This window comes from Triticum dicoccoides, chromosome 5B (genome assembly GCF_002162155.2).
Source record: "Triticum dicoccoides isolate Atlit2015 ecotype Zavitan chromosome 5B, WEW_v2.0, whole genome shotgun sequence".
Lineage (NCBI taxonomy): Eukaryota > Viridiplantae > Streptophyta > Magnoliopsida > Poales > Poaceae > Triticum > Triticum dicoccoides.
Window position 1 is genome coordinate 492,339,864 of NC_041389.1, and position 19,839 is coordinate 492,359,702.

Sequence of the window (19,839 nt, forward strand, 5' to 3'; positions counted from 1 at the left end):
AAAACCAACGCTAGCTCAAGACGTAGTAGGGTCCTGTTCAACCACCCCTCCACCGTCTACTGTTCATCCAGCCCTCCACACCACCGGGTCCTGTTCATCCAGAGGCAACGTCACCGCTCACTGTTCATCCAAACCCCCCTGCAACGCTCACTATTCATCCAATCGATCGGCTTCAGTTAGCAGCAGTTGCGAAGGAATCGCTCGATCGGGTTCAGTTAACAGCCATCGATCGATCGCTAGGGTTCAGTAACGCGTAGCCTGCAGTGCAATCGCTCGGGTTCAGTTAGCGCCCAACGCCTCGCTCCGGTTCAGTTAGATCCAACGCCTCGCACACACGCGCGTATGTGCATGAGAGAAACGCGCATCGCTCGACCCCCGACCTCCCACCGTAACCGGGAACTCCCCAAAATTTTCCTCCCCTCGCGGGACGGCCCAAAGAATGTCATGCAACTGCATCTCTGGCCCGCCCATGACGAAAAGCCCATTTTCTGTCATGATTTTTTGTCATAGAAGTAGGAGCCCACCACATCTATGATGATACCGGGTTTTGTCACAATTATCGTCATAGAAGTGTCATATGTATGATAGAAAAAAAATTCGTTCGGCCCAAAATGTCATGGATGTGTCTTTTTTTTGTAGTGATACAGAGGATATTTGCGTGATACGGTGGTCAAAACCTTCGGGAGATTATATAATGAATTTTTACCGACCGAAAGAAGTATCCTGCAAGAAAACAGATTCCGGAGAGCACACGAGGTGCCCACGAGGCAGGGGGCGTGCCCAGGGGGTAGGGCGCGCCCTCCACCCTCGTGGACACCTTGTGTCCTTCCCGGACTACTTCTTATTTTCCTATTTTCTTAAATATTCCAAAATGGATAAAAATTGTTGTTAGAACTGTTTTGGAGTCGGTTTACTTACCGTACCACATACCTATTCCTTTTCGGAGTCTGAAACGTTCTAGAAAGTGTCTATTATGTATTCCTCCGGGGTTACGGTTTCAATAACATTGGTTTCAACATTTATAGGATTACCTGAGATATAATGTTTGATTATTTGACCATTCACCACCTTTGGATTCGTGCCTTCGAAGTTGTGTATTTTTATGGCACCGGAACGATAGACCTCCTCGATAACGTAAGGGCCTTCCTATTTAGAGAGAAGTTTTCCTGCAAAAAATCTTAAACGAGAGTTGAATAGCAACACATAATCACCTACGTTAAACTCACGTTTTTGTATCGTTTTGTCATGCCATCTTTTAACTTTTTCTTTAAACAACTTGGCATTCTCATAGGCTTGGGTTCTCCATTCATCAAGTGAGCTAATGTCAAATAACCTCTTCTCACCGGCAAGTTTGAAATCATAATTGAGCTCTTTAATAGCCCAATATGCCTTATGTTCTAGTTCGAGAGGTAAGTGACATGCTTTCTCATAAACCATTTTATATGGAGACATACCCATAGGATTCTTATATGCAGTTCTATAAGCCCATAATGCATCATCAAGTTTCTTGGACCAATTCTTTCTAGATCTATTGACAATCTTTTGCAAAATTAATTTGAGCTCTCTATTACTCAATTCTACTTGACCACTAGACTGTGGGTGATATGGAGATGCAATTCTATGATTAACATCATACTTAGGAAGCATTTTACGAAAAGCACCATGAATAAAATGTGAACCACCATCAGTCATAAGGTATCTAGGGACTCCAAACCTCGAAAAAATAACTTCTTTAAGCATCTTAATGAAGGTGTTATGATCAGCACTACTAGTTGGAATAGCCTCTACCCACTTGGTAACGTAATCAACAGCAACTAAAATATGTGTATACCCATTAGAGGAAGGAAACGGTCCCATATAATCAAAGCCCCAAACATCGAATGGTTCAATAACAAGAGAATAATTCATAGGCATTTCTTGACGTCTACTAATATTACCAATTCTTTGACATTCATCATAAGACAAGACAAACTTACGTGCATCCTTGAAGAGAGTAGGCCAATAAAAACCGGATTGCAATACCTTATGTGAAGTTCTATCTCCAGCGCGGTGTCCTCCATATTCCTCGGAATGACACTTGCGTAGGATCTGTTCCTGTTCATGCTCAGGTACACAACGTCTAATAACACCATCTACTCCTTTATAAAGGTGTGGGTCATCCTAGAAGTAATGTCTTAAATCATAGGAAACACTTTTTCTTTTGCTGGTTTGTGAAACTAGGTGGTATGAATTTAGCAACAATGTAATTAGCATAATCAGCATACCATGGAGCAGTACGAGAAGCATTTATGAAAACTAATTGTTCATTAGGAAAGCTATCATCAATAGGTAGTGGGTCATCAAGAACATTCTCTAACCTAGACAAGTTATCTGCAATGGGGTTCTCGGCTCCCTTTCTATCAATAATATGAAAATCAAATTCTTGTAGTAGGAGAACCCATCTAATAAGTCTAGGTTTAGCATCTTTCTTTTCCATAACATATTTAATAGCAGCATGATCAGTGTGAATAGTTACTTTAGAATCAACAATATAAGGTCTAAACTTATCACAAGCAAATACAACTGCTAAAAATTCTTTCTCAGTAGTAGCATAATTTCTCTGGGCACTGTCTAGAGTTTTACTAGCATATTGAATAACATTCAGTTTCTCGTCAACTCTTTGTCCTAGAACAGCACCTACAGCATAATCACTAGCATCACACATAATTTCAAAGGGTAAATTCCAATCAGGTGGCTGAACAATAGGTGCAGAAATCAAAGCTTTCTTAAGTATTTCAAATGCTTCTACACAATCGTCATCGAAGACAAAAGGAATATCTTTTTGTAAGAGATTAGTCAGAGGCCTGGAAATTTTAGAGAAGTCTTTAGTGAACCTCCTATAAAAACCGACATGACCAAGGAAACTTTGTATACCTTTAATGTCCTTGGGACACGGCATCTTTTCAATAGCATCAACCTTAGCTCTATCAACTTCAATACCTCTTTCAGAAATTTTATGCCCCAAGATGATACCTCCATTAACCATAAAGTGGCACTTCTCCCAATTCAAGACAAGACTAGTATCTTCACATCTCTGCAAAACTCGATCAAGGTTGCTCAAGCAATCATCAAAAGAAGACCCATAAATGGAGAAATCATCCATGAAAACCTCACAAATCTTTTCACAAAAAAGAGAATATAGCCATCATGCATCTTTTAAAGGTAGGAGGTGCATTACATAAACCAAAAGGCATATGTCTATAAGCAAAAGTACCGAAAGGGCAAGTAAAAGTGGTCTTTTCTCGATCCTCTGCTGACACAGGTATTTGAGAGAAACCAGAATAACCATCTAGAAAGCAAAAATATGTATGTTTGGATAATCTTTCTAGCATTTGATCAATAAAAGGTAGAGGGTAATGATCCTTTTTAGTAGCTTTATTTAACTTACGGAAATCAATTACCATCCTATAACCTGTAACAATTCTTTGTGGGATCAATTCATCTTTATCATTAGGAACGACACTAATACCTCCCTTCTTAGGGACACAATGGACAGGACTTACCCACTGACTATCAGCAACGGGATAAATTATACCTGCCTCGAGGAGCTTTAATATTTCCTTTCTTACCACTTCTTTCATCTTATGATTTAACCGTCGTTGGTGATCAATAACTGTTTGGCGTCTTTCTCCAATTTTATCTTGTGTTGACATAAAGTGGGACTAATGCCCTTAAGATCATCAAGAGTATATCCAATAGCAGCACGATGCTTCTTTAGAGTTTTCAATAATCTCTCCTCTTCCTGCTCTGAAAGGTTAGCACTAATAATAATAGTATATATCTTCTTTTCATCAAGATAAGCATACTTAAGGGTATCAGGTGAAGGTTTAAGCTCAAACACGGGACCATCCTTGGGTGGTGGAGGATCCCCTAGGATTTCAACAGGCAAGTTGTCTTTCAAAATAGGTCCCTGTTTAAAGAATACTTCATCTATCTCCCTTATTTCATTCATAAACATATCATTTTCAAGGTCTAGCAAATACTGTTCTAAAGGATCATTAGGAGGCATGGCAATAGAAGCAAGACCAATAATTTCATCCTTAGTAGGCAATTCTTTATCATGGGGTTGTCTACAAAATTTAGCAAAATTGAACTCATGAGACATATCTCCCAACCCAATAGTAACAACATCCTTTTCGCAATATATCTTAGCATTAACAGTGTTCAAGAAGGGTCCACCAAATATAATGGGACAAAAGTCATCTTGTGGGGGACCAAGAACAAGAAAATTAGCAGGATATTTAACTTTCCCACACAAGACTTCAACATCTCTAACAATCCCAATTGGTGAAATAGTATCTATATTGGCAAGCTTAATTGTAACATCAATTTCTTCTATCTCAGCAGGTGCAATATCATGCATAATTTCTTTGTATAAGGAATGAGGTATTGCACTAGCACTAGCGCCCATATCACATAAGCCATGATAACAATGATCTCATATTTTAACAGAAATAACAGGCATGCCTACAACAGGTCTATGTTTCTTAGCGTTGGGTCTAGCAATTCTAGCAGCTGCATCACAGAAATAAATAACATGCCCATCAATATTATCAGCCAAGAGATCTTTAACCATAGCAATACTAGGTTCAACATTAATTTGCTCAGGTGGTGTATATGTTCTAGTATTACTCTTATGAACCACAGTCGAAGCTTTAGCATGATCCTTTATCCTAACAGGGAAAGGTGGTTTCTCAATATAGGTAGTAGGAACAATAGGATCATTATAAGTGATAGTCTTTTCTTCAACTTTAACAGGTGCAACTACTTTTACTTCAGTGGGAGGATTATATTTAAACCACTTTTCCTTAGGGAGGTCAGCATGAGTAGCAAATGATTCACAGAAAGAAGCTACTATTTCAGAGTCAAGTCCATATTTAGTGCTAAATCCACGAAAAGCATCGGTATCCATAAAAGATTTAACACAATCAAACTTAGGTGTCATACCTGACTCCTTACCTTCATCGGAATCCCAATCTTCAGAGTTGCATTTAATTCTTTCCAATAAATCCTATCTGAATTCAATAGTCTTCATCATAAAAGACCCAGCACAAGAAGTATCGATCATGGAGCGATTGTTGAGAGAAAGCCGAGCATAAATTTTTTGAATAATCATTTCTCTTGAGAGCTCATGATTGGGGCATGAATATAACATTGACTTAAGCCTCCCCCAAGCTTGAGCGATGCTTTCTCCTTCGCAAGGACAAAAAATATAGATATAATTACGATCATGATGAACAAGATGCATAAGATAAAACTTCTGGTGAAATTCCAATTTCAATTGTTTGTAGTCCCATGATCCCATATCATCACATAGCCTATACCATGTCAATGCATCTCCCTTCAAAGATAAAGGGAAGACCTTCTTCTTGATAACATCATCTGGCATACCTGCAATCTTAAATAATCCACAAACTTCATCCACATAGATTAGGTGTAAATCGGGATGCAATGTTCCATCTCCAGTAAAGGGATTAGCTAGCAGTTTCTCTACCATACCTGAAGGAATTTCAAAGTAAACATTTTTAGTAGGTTCAGTAGGTTGAGGAGAAACTCTTTGCTCTTCTGGTCGGGGTGAAGATACCCCGAACAAGCCCCTCAAAGGATTATGTTCCATAGTAACAAGTAACAGTAAATCTCAGCACACTATATAAATTTTTCCTTACCAAGTTCCACTTACCAAAGGCGCTTCACTCCCCGGCAACGAAGCTAGAAAAGAGTCTTGATGACCCACAAGTGTAGGGGATCTATCGTAGTCCTTTCGATAAATAAGAGTGTCGAACCCAACGAGGAGCAGAAGGAAATGACAAGCGGTTTTCAGTAAGGCATTCTCTGCAAGCACTGAAATTATCGGTAACAGATAGTTTTGTGATAAGGTAATTTGTAACGGGTAACAAGCAATGAAAGTAAATAAGGTGAAGCAAGGTGGCCCAATCCATTTTGTAGCAAAGGACAAGCCTGGACAAGTTCTTATATAGAGAAAAGCGCTCCCGAGGACACATGGGAATTATCGTCAAGCTAGTTTTCATCACGCTCATATGATTCGCGTTCGTTACTTTGATAATTTGATATGTGGGTGGACCGGTGCTTGGGTACTACCCTTTCTTCGACAAGCATACCACTTATGATTAACCCCTATTGCAAGCATCCACAACTACAAAAGAAGTATTAAGGTAAACCTAACCATAGCATGAAACATATGGATCCAAATCATCCCCTTACGAAGCAACACATAAACTAGGGTTTAAGCTTTTGTCACTCTAGCAACCCATCACCTACTTATAACTTCCCAATGCCTTCCTCTAGGCCCAAACAATGGTGAAGTGTCATGTATTCGATGTTCACATAACACCACTAGAGGAGAGACAACATACATCTCATCAAAATATCGAACGAATAACAAATTCACATGACTACTTATAGCAAGACTTCACCCATGTCCTCAGGAACAAACGTAACTAATCACAAAAAATATTTATGTTCATGATCAGAGGAGTATTAATATGCATTAAGGATCTGAACAAATGATCTTGCAACGAATAAACCAACTAGCATCAACAACAAGGAGTAATCAACACTACTAGCAACCCACAGGTACCAATCTGAGGTTTTGATACAAAGAATGGATACAAGAGATGAACTAGGGTTTGAGAGGAGATGGTGTTGGTGAAGATGTTGATGGAGATTGACCCCCTCCCGATGAGAGGATCGTTGGTGATGATGATAGTGATGATTTTGTTGGGGAACATAGTAATTTCAAAAAAATTCCTACGCACACGCAAGATCATGGTGATGCATAAAAATGAGAGGGAAGAGTGTGTCCACGTACCCTCGTAGGCCGTAAGCGGAAGCGTTAGCACAACACGGTTGATGTAGTCGTACGTCTTCACGGCCCGACCGATCAAGCACCGAAAGCATGGCACCTCCGAGTTCTTGCACACGTTCAGCTCGATGACGTCCCCCGAACTCCGATCCAGCCGAGTGTCGAGGGAGAGTTCCGTCAGCACAACGACATGGTGACGATGATGATGTTCTACTGACGCAGGGCTTCGCCTAAGCACCTCTATGATATTATCGAGGTGGGTTACGGTGGAGGGGGCACCGCACACGGCTAATAGATCAATGATCAATTGTTGTGTCTAGAGGTGCCCCCTACCCCCGTATGTAAAGGAGCAAGGGGGAGGGGGTGGTCGGCCAGGAGGGGGCGCGCCAAGGAGAGTCCTACTCCCACCGGGAGTAGGACTCCCTCCTTTCCTTGTCCAAGTAGGAGAGGGGGAAGGAAGGGAGAGAGGGGAGGAAGGAAAGGGGGGCTCCGCCCTCCTCCTTGTCCAATTCGGACTAGAGGGGGAGGGGGCGCGCGGCCTGCCCTGGCCGCCCCTCCTCTTCTCCACTTTGGGCCCATGTGGCCCATTAAACCCCCGGTACTCCGGTATATATCCGATAACCCCCAAAACCGTTCCGGTGTCTGAATATAGTCGTCCAATATATCAATCTTCATGTGTCGACCATTTAGAGACTCCTCGTCATGTCCGTGATCACATCCGAGACTCCAAACTATCTTTGGTACATCAAAACATATAAACTCATAATATAACCGTCATCTAACTTTAAGCGTGCGGACCCTACGGGTTCGAGAACAATGTAGACATGACCGAAAACACGTTTCCGGTCAATAACCAATAGCGGAACCTGGATGCTCATATTGGCTCCCACATATTCTACGAAGATCTTTATCGGTCAAACCGCATAACAACATACGTTGTTCCCTTTGTCATCGGTATGTTACTTGCCCGAGATTCGATCATCAGTATCTCAATACCTAGTTCAATCTCGTTACCGGCAAGTCTCTTTACTCGTTATGCAATGCATCATCTCGTAACTAACTCATTAGTCACATTGCTTGCAAGGCTTATAGTGATGTGCATTACCAAGAGGGCCCAGAGATACCTCTCCGACAATCCGAGTGACAAATCCTAATCTCGAAATATGCCAACCCAACAAGAACCTTCAGAGACACCTGTAGAGCACCTTTATAATCACCCAGTTATGTTGTGACGTTTGGTAGCACACAAAGTCTTCCTCCGGTAAACTGGAGTTGCATAATCTCATAGTCACTGGAACATGTATAAGTCATGAAGAAAGCAGTAGCAACATACTAAACGATCAAGTGCTAAGCTAACGGAATGGGTCAAGTCAATCACATCATTCTCTCAATGATGTGATCCCGTTAATCAAATGACAACTCTTTTGTCCATGGCTAGGAAACATAACCATCTTTGATAAACGAGCTAGTCAAGTAGAGGCATACTAGTGACACTCAGTTTGTCTATGTATTCACACATGTATCATGTTTCCGGTTAATACAATTCTAGCATGAATAATAAACATTTATCATGATATAAGGAAATAAATAATAACTTTATTATTGCCTCTAGGGCATATTTCCTTCAGTCTCCCACTTGCACTAGAGTCAATAATCTAGATTACACAGTAATGATTCTAACACCCATGGAGCCTTGGTGCTGATCATGTTTTGCTCGTGGAAGAGGCTTAGTCAACGGGTCTGCAACATTCAAATTCGTATGTATCTTGCAAATCTCTATGTCTCCCACCTGGACTTGGTCCCAGATGGAATTGAAGCGTCTCTTGATGTGCTTGGTCTTCTTGTGATATCTGGATTCCTTTGCCAAGGCAATTGCACCAGTATTGGCACAGAAGATTTTCATTGGACCTGATGCACTAGGTATGACACCTAGATCGGATATGAACTCCTTCATCCAGACTCCTTCATTTGCTGCTTCTGAAGCAGCTATGTACTCCGCTTCACATGTAGATCCCGCCACAACGCTTTGTTTAGAATTGCACCAACTGACAGCTCCACCATTCAATATAAACACGTATCCGATTGCGATTTAGAATCGTCCGGATCAGTGTCAAAGCTTGCATCGACGTAACCATTTACGACTAACTCTTTGTCACCTCCATAAACAAGAAACATATCCTTAGTCCTTTTCAGGTATTTCAGGATATTCTGGACCGCTGTTCAGTGATCCACTCCTGGATTACTTTGGTACCTCCCTGCTAAACTTATTTCTAAGCATACATCAGGTCTGGTACACAGCATCGCATACATGATAGAGCCTATGGCTGAAGCATACGGAACTTCTTTCATTTTCTCTCTATCTTCTGCAGTGGTCGGGCATTGAGTCTGACTCAATTTCACACCTTGTATTACAGGCAAGAACCCTTTCTTTGCTTGATCCATTTTGAACCTTTTCAAAACTTTATCAAGGTATGTACTCTATGAAAGTCCAATTAAGCGTCTTGATCTATCTCTATAGATCTTGATGCCCAATATGTAAGCAGCTTCACCAAGGTCTTTCATTGAAAAACTTTTATTCAAGTATCCTTTTATGCTATTCAGAAATTCTATATCATTTCCAATCAATAATATGTCGTCTACATATAATATTAGAAATGCTACAGAGCTCCCTCTCACTTTCTTGTGAATACAGGCTTCTCCAAAAGTCTGTATAAAACCATATGCTTTGATTACACTATCAAAGAGTTTATTCCAACTCCGAGAGGCTTGCACCAGTCCATAAATGGATTGCTGGAGCTTGCACACTTTGTTAGCATCCTTTGGATCGACAAAACCTTCTAGTTGCATCATATACAACTCTTCTTCCAGAAATCCATTTAGGAATGCAGTTTTGATATCCCTTTGCTAAATTTCATAATCATAAAATGCGGCAATTGCTAACATGATTCGGACAGACTTAAGCATCGCTATGGGTGAGAAAGTCTCATCGTAGTCAACCCCTTGAACTTGTCGAAAACCTTTCGCAACAAGTCGAGCTTTGTAGACAGTAACATTACCATCAGCGTCAGTCTTCTTCTTGAAGATCCATTTATTCTCAATGGCCTGCCGATCATCGGGCAAGTCAACCAAAGTCCACACTTTGTTCTCATACATGGATCCCGTCTCAGATTTCATGGCCTCTAGCCATTTTGTGGAATCTGGGCTCATCATCGCATCCTCATAGTTCGTAGGCTCGCCATGGTCAAGTAACATGACCTCCATAATAGGATTGCCGTACCACTCTGGTGCGGATCTTACTCTGGTTAACCTACGAGGTTCGGTAGTAACTTGATCTGAAGTTTCATCACTAATTGGTGTAGTTGTCACAGGAACCGATTTCTATGATGAACTATTTTCCAATAAGGGAGCAGGTATAGTTACCTCATCAAGTTCTAGTTTCCTCCCACTCACTTCTTTCGAGAGAAACGCCTTCTCTAGAAAGGATCCATTCTTAGCAACAAATGTCCTGCCTTTGGATCTGTGATAGAAGGTGTACCCAACAGTCTCCTTTGGGTATCCTATGAAGACACATTTCTCCGATTTGGGTTCGAGCTTATCAGGTTGAAGTTTTTTCACATAAGCATCGCAGCCCCAAACTTTAAGAAACGACAACTTTGGTTTCTTGCCAAACCATAGTTCATAAGGCGTCGTCTCAACGGATTTTGATGATGCCATATTTAACGTGAATGCGTCCGTCTCTAAAGCATAACCCCAAAACGATAGCGGTAAATCTGTAAGAGACATCATAGATCGCACCATATCTAGTAAAGTGCGATTACGACGTTCGGACACACCATTACATTGTGGTGTTCCAGGTGGCGTGAGTTGCGAAACTATTTCGCATTGTTTCAAATGTAAACCAAACTCGTAACTCAAATACTCTCCTCCATGATCAGATCATAGAAACTTTATTTTCTTGTTACAATGATTTTCAACTTCACTCTGAAATTCTTTGAACTTTTCAAATGTTTCAGACTTATGTTTCATTAAGTAGATATACCCATATCTGCTTAAATCATCTATGAAGGTGAGAAAATAATGATACCCGCCGCGAGCTTCAATATTCATTGGACCACATACATCAGTATGTATGATTTCTAACAAATCAGTTGCTCGCTCCATAGTCCGGAGAACGGTGTTTTAGTCATCTTGCCCATGAGGCATGGTTCGCAAGTACCAAGTGATTCATAATCAAGTGATTCCAAAATTCCATCAGTATGGAGTTTCTTCATGCGCTTTACACCAATATGACCTAAACGGCAGTGCCACAAATAAGTTGCACTATCACTCTCAACTCTACATCTTTTGGTTTCAACATTATGAATATGTGTATCACTACTATCGAGATTCATCAAAAATAGACCACTCTTTAAGGGTGCATGACCATAAAATATATTACTCATATAAATAGAACAACCATTATTCTCAGATTTAAATGAATAACCGTCTCGCATCAAACAAGATCCAGATATAATGTTCATGCTCAGCGCTAGCACCAAATAACAATTATTTAGGTCTAAAACTAATCCCGAAGGTAGATGTAGAGGTAGCGTGCCGACGGTGATCACATCGACTTTGGAACCATTTCCCACGCGCATCGTCACCTCGTCCTTAGCCAGTGTCCGCTTAATCCGTAGTCCCTTTGTTCATCTTGCCATCCTTCTTATCCGCCAAATACTTGGGGCAGTTCCGCTTCCAATGACCAGTTTGTTTGCAGTAGAAGCACTCAGTCTCAGGCTTAGGTCCAGACTTGGGTTTCTTCTCTTGAGCAGCAACTTGTTTGCCGTTCTTCTTGAAGTTCCCCTTCTTCTTCCCTTTACCCTTTTTCTTGAAACTGGTGGTCTTGTTGACCATCAACACTTGATGCTCCTTTTTGATTTCTACCTCCGCAGCCTTTAGCATTGCGAAGAGCTCGGGAATAGTCTTGTTCATCCCTTGCATATTATAGTTCATCACAAAGCTCTTGTAGCTTGGTGGCAGTGATTGAAGAATTCTGTCAATGACACTATCATCAGGAAGATTAACTCCTAATTGAATCAAGTGATTATTATACCCAGACATTTTGAGTATATGTTCACTGACAGAACTATTCTCTTCCATCTTGCAGCTATAGAACTTTTGGAGACTTCATATCTCTCAATCCGGGCATTTGCTTGAAATATTAACTTCAACTCCTGGAACATCTGTATGCTCCATGACGTTCAAAACATCGTTGAAGTACCGGTTCTAAGCCGTAAAGCATGGCACACTGAACTATCGAGTAGTCATTAGCTTTGCTCTGCCAAATGTTCACAACGTCTGTAGTTGCATCTGCAGCAGGCCTGGCACCCAGCGGTGCTTCCAGGATATAATTCTTCTGTGCAGCAATGAGGATAATCCTCAAGTTACGGACCCAGTCCGTGTAATTGCTACCATCATCTTTCAATTTTGCTTTCTCAAGGAACGCATTAAAATTCAACGGAACAACAGCACGAGCCATCTATCTACAATCAACATAGACATGCAAAAAACTATCAGGTACTAAGTTCATGATAAATTTAAGTTCAATTTAATCATATTACTTAAGAACTCCCACTTAGATAGACATCCCTCTAATCATCTTAAGTGATCACGCGATCCAAATCAACTAAACCATAACCGATCATCACATGAAATGGAGTAGTTTTCAATGGTGAACATCATTATGTTGATCATATCTACTATATGATTCACACTCGACCTTTCGGTCTCAGTGTTCCGAGGCCATATCTGCATATGCTAGGCTCGTCAAGTTTAACCTGAGTATTCTCCATGTGCAAAACTGGCTTGCACCCGTTGTAGATGGACGTAGAGCTTATCACACCCGATCATCACGTGGTGTCTGGGCACGACGAACTTTGGCAACGGTGCATACTCAGGGAGAACACTTTTATCTTGAAATTTAGTGAGAGATCATCTTATAATGCTACCGTCAATCAAAGCAAGATAAGATGCATAAAGGATAAACATCACATGCAATCAATATAAGTGATATGATATGGCCATCATTATCTTGTGCTTGTGATCTCCATCTTCGAAGCACCGTCATGATCACCATCGTCACCGGCGTGACACCTTGATCTCCATCGTAGCATCATTGTCGTTTCGCCATCTATTGCTTCTACGACTATCGCTACCGCTTAGTGATAAAGTAAAGCAATTACAGGGGCGATTGCATTGCATACAATAAAGCGACAACCATATGGCTCCTGCCAGTTGCCGATAACTCGGTTACAAAACATGATCATCTCATACAATAAAATATAGCATCACGTCTTGACCATATCACATCACAACATGCCCTGCAAAAACAAGTTAGACGTCCTCTATTTTGTTGTTGCAAGTTTTACGTGGCTGCTACGGGCTGAGCAAGAACCGTTCTTACCTACGCATCAAAACCACAACGATAGTTCGTCAAGTTAGTGTTGTTTTAACCTTCTCAAGGACCGGGCGTAGCCACACTCGATTCAACTAAAGTTGGAGAAACTGTCACCCGCCAGCCACCTATGTGCAAAGCACGTCGGTAGAACCAGTCTCGCGTAAGCGTACGCGTAATGTCGGTCCGGGCTGCTTCATCCAACAATACCGCTGAACCAAAGTATGACATGCTGGTAAGCAGTATGACTTGTATCGCCCACAACTCACTTGTGTTCTACTCGTGCATATAACATCAACGCATAAAACCTAGGCTCGGATGCCACTGTTGGGGAACATAATAATTTCAAAAAAATTCCTACGCACACGCAAGATCATGGTGATGCATAGCAAAGAGAGGGAAGAGTGTGTCCACGAACCCTCGTAGACCATAAGTGGAAGTGTTAGCACAACGCGGTTGATGTAGTCGTACATCTTCACGGCCCGACCGATCAAGCACCGAAAGCACGGCACCTCCGAGTTCTTGCACACGTTCAGCTCGATGACGTCCCTCGAACTCTGATCTAGCCGAGTGTTGAGGGAGAGTTCCATCAGCACGACGGCGTGGTGACGATGATGATGTTCTACCGAGGGCAGGGCTTCGCCTAAGCACCGCTACGATATTATCGAGGTGGATTATGGTGGAGGGGGCACCGCACACGGCTAATAGATCAATGATCAATTGGTGTCTAGAGGTGCCCCCTGCCCTCGTATATAAAGGAGCAAGGGGGAGGGGGCGGCCGGCCAGGAGGGGGCATGCCAAGGGGAGTCCTACTCCCACCGAGAGTAGGACTCCCTCCTTTCCTTGTCCAAGTAGGAGAGGGGGAAGGAAGGGAGAGAGGGGAGGAAGGAAAGGGGGGCAGCGCCCCCCCTCCTTGTCCAATTCAGACTAGAGGGGGAGGGGGCGTGCGGCCTGCCCTGGCAGCCCCTCCTCTTCTCCACTTTGGGCCCATGTGGCCCATTAACCCCCGGGGGGTTCCGGTAACCCCCCGGTACTCCGGTATATATCCGATAACCCCCGAAACCATTCCGGTGTCCGAATATAGTCGTCCAATATATCAATCTTCATGTCTCGACCATTTTGAGATTCCTCGTCATGTCCGTGATCACATCCGAGACTCCGAAATATCTTCGGTACATCAAAACATATAAACTCATAATATAACTGTCATCTAACTTTAAGCGTGTGGACCCTACGGGTTCGAGAACAATGTAGACATGACCGAAAACATATTTCCGGTTAATAACCAATAGCGGAACCTGGATGTTCATATTGGCTCCCACATATTCTACGAAGATCTTTATCGGTCAAACCGCATAACAACATACGTTGTTCCCTTTGTCATTGGTATGTTACTTGCCCGAGATTCGCTCGTCGGTATCTCAATACCTAGTTCAATCTCGTTACCGGCATGTCTCTTTACTCGTTATGCAATGCATCATCTCGTAACTAACTCATTAGTCACATTCCTTGCAAGGCTTATAGTGATGTGCATTACCAAGAGGGCCCAGAGATACCCCTCCGACAATCCGAGTGACAAATCCTAATCTCGAAATACGCCAACCCAACAAGTACCTTCGGAGACACCTGTAGAGCACCTTTATAATCACCCAGTTACGTTGTGACATTTGGTAGCACACAAAGTGTTCCTCCGGTAAACGGGAGTTGCATAATCTCATAGTCACAGGAACATGTATAAGTCATGAAGAAAGCAGTAGCAACATACTAAACGATCAAGTGCTAAGCTAACGGAATGGGTCAAGTCAATCACATCATTCTCTCAATGATGTGATCCCATTAATCAAATGACAACTCTTTTGTCCATGGCTAGGAAACATAACCATCTTTGATAAACGAGCTAGTCAAGTAGAGGCATACTAGTGACACTCAGTTTGTCTATGTATTCACACATGTATTGTGTTTTCGGTTAATACAATTCTAGCATGAATAATAAACATTTATCATGATATAAGGAAATAAATAATAACTTTATTATTGCCTCTAGGGCATATTTCCTTCATATTTCCCCCTCCCGGAGGGAAGTTTCCCCGGCAGAACAGCTCCGCTGGAGCCCTAGATTGGTTCCGCTAAGGTTCCGCCTCGTGGCGGCGGAGTTTCGTCCTGAAAGCTTGCTTATGATTTTTTTTCCAGGGTAAAAGACTTAATATAGCAGAAGATGGCCACCGGAGGGTTGCCAGGGGGCTCACGAGGCAGGGGGCGTGCCCAGGGGGTAGGGCGTGCCCCCCACCCTCGTGGCCAGGGTGTGGGCCCCCTCTATTATTTCTTCTGCTCAGTATTTTTTATTAAATCCAAAAATGACTTTCGTGGAGTTTCAGGACTTTTGGAGCTGTGCAGAATAGGTCTCTAATATTTGCTCCTTTTCCAACCCAGAATCCCAGCTGTCGGCATTTTCCCTCTTCATGTAAACCTTGTAAAATAAGAGAGAATAGGCATAAGTATTGTGACATAACGTGTAATAACAGTCCATAATGCAATAAATATCGATATAAAAGCATGATGCAAAATGGACGTATCAAACGTCGTTTATGGAATTCTAGAAGGACTAGTTGGTATATCACCTCCACCTTTGGGTTTACCCCAAACCCACGAGGGAGCTCAAACTTTTTAAAAACTTTGTGAGGTAGTTAATTTTTTTCAAAAATCGCTTGAACCTCTCAAAAATGTGAGTGGGAATATCCACCGTATGAACATGTTGATCACTCTTGTAATAAACGGTTGGATGCTTTAGATCTAAAAATTTCTAGATACGAAAGAAAGCCTAAAGAACTTCCCGGACCTGAACAAAATTCCCTCAAAAGAGTAAAAACCAAAGATGGCAATACCTAGATCTATTCTTGTTTTTATGCCTAGCTAGGGGCGTTAAACAATAGCGCTTGTTGGGAGGCAACCCAATTTTATTTTTGTTCTTTGCTTTTTGCTCCTATTTAGTAATAAATAATTCATCTAGCTTTTGGTTAGATGTGGTTTTATGTTTCAATTGGTGTTTGTGCCAAGTAGAACCTTTGGGAAGACTTGAGTGAAGTCTTTACGATCTTGCTGTAAAAAAACATAAACTTTTGCACTCACGAGAATAGCTGTAATTTTTTTACAAAAGAGTGCTTTTAGGTTGATTCTTTTGGCAGATGATTAATAGACAAATTCCTCACATCCACCAAATTTATTTCAGAATTTTTGGAGTTACAGAAGTATTCGAAAGTTACAGATTGCTACAGACTGTTCTGTTTTTGACAGATTCTGTTTTTCGTGTGTTGTTTGCTTATTTTGATGAATCTATGAGTTGTATCGGGGGGGGGTATGAACCATAGAGAAGTTGGAATACAGTAGGTTTAACACCAATATAAATAAAGAATGAGTTCATTACAGTACCTTAAAGTGGTTGTTTATTTTCTTATACTAACGGAGCTCATGAGATTTTCTGTTGAAGTTTTGTGTTGTGAAGTTTTCAAGTTTTTGGGTAAAGATTTGATGGATTTTGGAATAAGGAGTGGCAAGAGCCTAAGCTTGGGGATGCCCAAGGCACCCCAAGGTAAAATTTAAGGACAACCAAAAGCCTAAGCTTGGGGATGCCCCGGAAGGCAACCCCTCTTTCGGCTTCATCTATCGGTAACTTTACTTGAGGCTATATTTTTATTCACCACATGATATGTGTTTTGCTTGGAGCGTCTTGTATGATTTGAGTATTTGCTTATTAGTTTACCACAATCATCCTTGTTGTACACACCTTTTGAGAGAGACACGCATGAATCGGAATTTATTAGAATACTCTATGTGCTTCACTTATATCTTTTGAGCTAGACAATTTTGCTCTAGTGCTTCGCTTATATCTTTTTAGAACACGGTGGTGGTTTTATTTTATATAAATTATTGATCTTTCATGCTTCACTTATATTATTTTGAGAGTCTTTTAGAACAGCATGGTAATTTGCTTTGGCTATAAAACTAGTCCTAATATGATGGGCATTCAAGATGGGTATAATAAAAACTTTCATATAAAGTGCGTTGAATACTATGAGAAGTTTGATTCTTGATGATTGTTTTGAGATATGAGGATGGGGATATTAGAGTCATGCTAGTAGAGTAATCGTGAATTTGATAAATACTTGTGTTGAGGTTTGGAAGTCCCGTAGCATGCATGGCAATCGTTGTGTAACAAATTTGAAGCATGAGGTGTTTCTTTGATTGTCTTCCTTATGTGTGGAGGTCGGGATCGTGCGATGATTAACTCCTACCAACCCTTCCCCTAGGAGCATGCGCGTAGTGCTTGGTTTTGATGACTTGTAGATTTTTGCAATAAGTATGTGAGTTGTTTATGACTAATGTTGAGTCCATGGATTGTACGCACTCTCACCCTTCCATTATTGCTAGCCTCTCTAGTACCGCGCAACTTCTGCCGGTACCATAAACTCACCATTTACTTTCCTCAAAACAGCCACCATACCTACCTATTATGACATTTCCATAGCCATTCCGAGATATATTGCCATGCAACTTTCCACCGTTCCGTTTATTATGACACACTTCATCATTGTCATATTGCCTTGCATGATCATGTAGTTTACATTGTATTTGTGGCAAAAGCCACCGTTCATAATTTTTCATACATGTCACTCTTGAATCATTGCACATCCCGGTACACCGCCGGAGGCATTCATATAGAGTCATATTTTGTTCTAAGTATCGAGTTGTAATCCTTGAGTTGTAAATAAATAGAAGTGTGATGATCATCATTATTAGAGCATTGTCCTGTGTGAGGAAATAAAAAAGAGAGGCCAAAGAAGCCAATGAAAAAAAAGGCCAAAGAAGCCAAACAAAAAAAGGAGAGAAAAAGAGAGAAAGGCAATGCTACTATCCCTTTTCCACACTTGTGCTTCAAAGTAGCACCATGATCTTCATGATAGAGAGTCTCTTATTTTGTCACTTTCATATACTAGTGGGAATTTTTCGTTATAGAACTTGGCTTGTATATTCCAACGATGGGCTTCCTCAAATGCCCTAGGTCTTCATGAGTAAGCAAGTTGGATGCACACCCACTTAGTTTCTTTTGTTGAGCTTTCATACATTTATAACTCTAGTGCATCCGTTTGCATGGCAATCCCTACTCACTCACATTGATATCTATTGATGGGCATCTTCATAGCCCATTAATATGCCTAGTTGATGTGAGACCATCTTCCTCTTTTTTGTCTTCTCCACAACCATCACTCTATTCCACCTATAGTGCTATGTCCATGACTCATGCTCATGTATTGTGTAAAAGTTGAAAAGGTTTGAGAATACTAAAGTATGAAACAATTGCTTGGCTGAAACTGGGGTTGTGCATGATTTGAATATTTCATGTGACGAAGATGGAGCATAGCCAAACTATATGATTTTGTAGGGATGAACTTTCTTTAGCCATCTTATTTTGAGAAGACATGATTGCTTTGTTAGTATGCTTGAAGTATTATTATTTTTATGTCAATATTAAACTTTTGTCTTGAATCATTCGGATCTGAACATGCCACAATAAAGAAAATTACATTGATAATTATGTTAGGTAGCATTCCACATCAAAAATTCTATTTTTATCATTTACCTACTCAAGGACGAGCAGGAATTAAGCTTGGGGATGCTTGATACGTCTCCAACGTGTCTATAATTTTTTATTGTTCCATGCTATTATATTATCTGTTTTGGACATTTAATGGGCTTTAATATGCTCTTTTATATTATTTTTGGGACTAACCTATCAGCCGGAGGCCCGATGCCAGTTTTTGTTTTTTTGCCTATTTTAGAGTTTTGCAGAAAAGGAATACCAAATGGAGTCCAAACAAAATGAAACATTTGTGATGATCTTTCTTGTACCGAAGCAAACCAGAAGACTTGGAGTTGAAGTCAGAAATGCCACGAGGCGTCCACGAGGCAGGAGGGCGCGCCTAGGAGGGTAGGTGCGCCCCCACCCTCATGGCCCCCTCGTAGCTCCACCGATGTTCTTCTTTCGCATATATACTTATACCCTAGAAACATCAGGGGAGCCACGAAACCACTTTTCCACCGCCGCAACCTTCTGTACCGTGAGATCCCATCTTGGGGCCTTTCCCGGCGATCTGCCGGAGGGGGAATCGATCACGGAGGGCTTCTACATCAACATCGTTGCCTCTCCGATGAAGCATGGGTAGTTTACCACAGACCTTCGGGTCTATAGTTATTAGCTAGATGGCTTCTTCTCTCTCTTTGATTCTCAATACAAAGTTCTCCTCGATGTTCTTGGAGATCTATTCGATGTAATACTCTTTTGCGGTGTGTTTGCCGAGATCCGATAAATTGTGGATTTATGAACAAGATTATCTATGAATATTATTTGGTTCTTCTCTGAATTCTTATATGCATGATTTGATATCTTTGCCAGTCTCTTCGAATTATCAGTTTAGTTTGGCCTACTAGATTGATCTTTCTTGCAATGGGAGAAGTGCTTAGCTTTGGGTTCAATCTTGCGGTGTCCTTT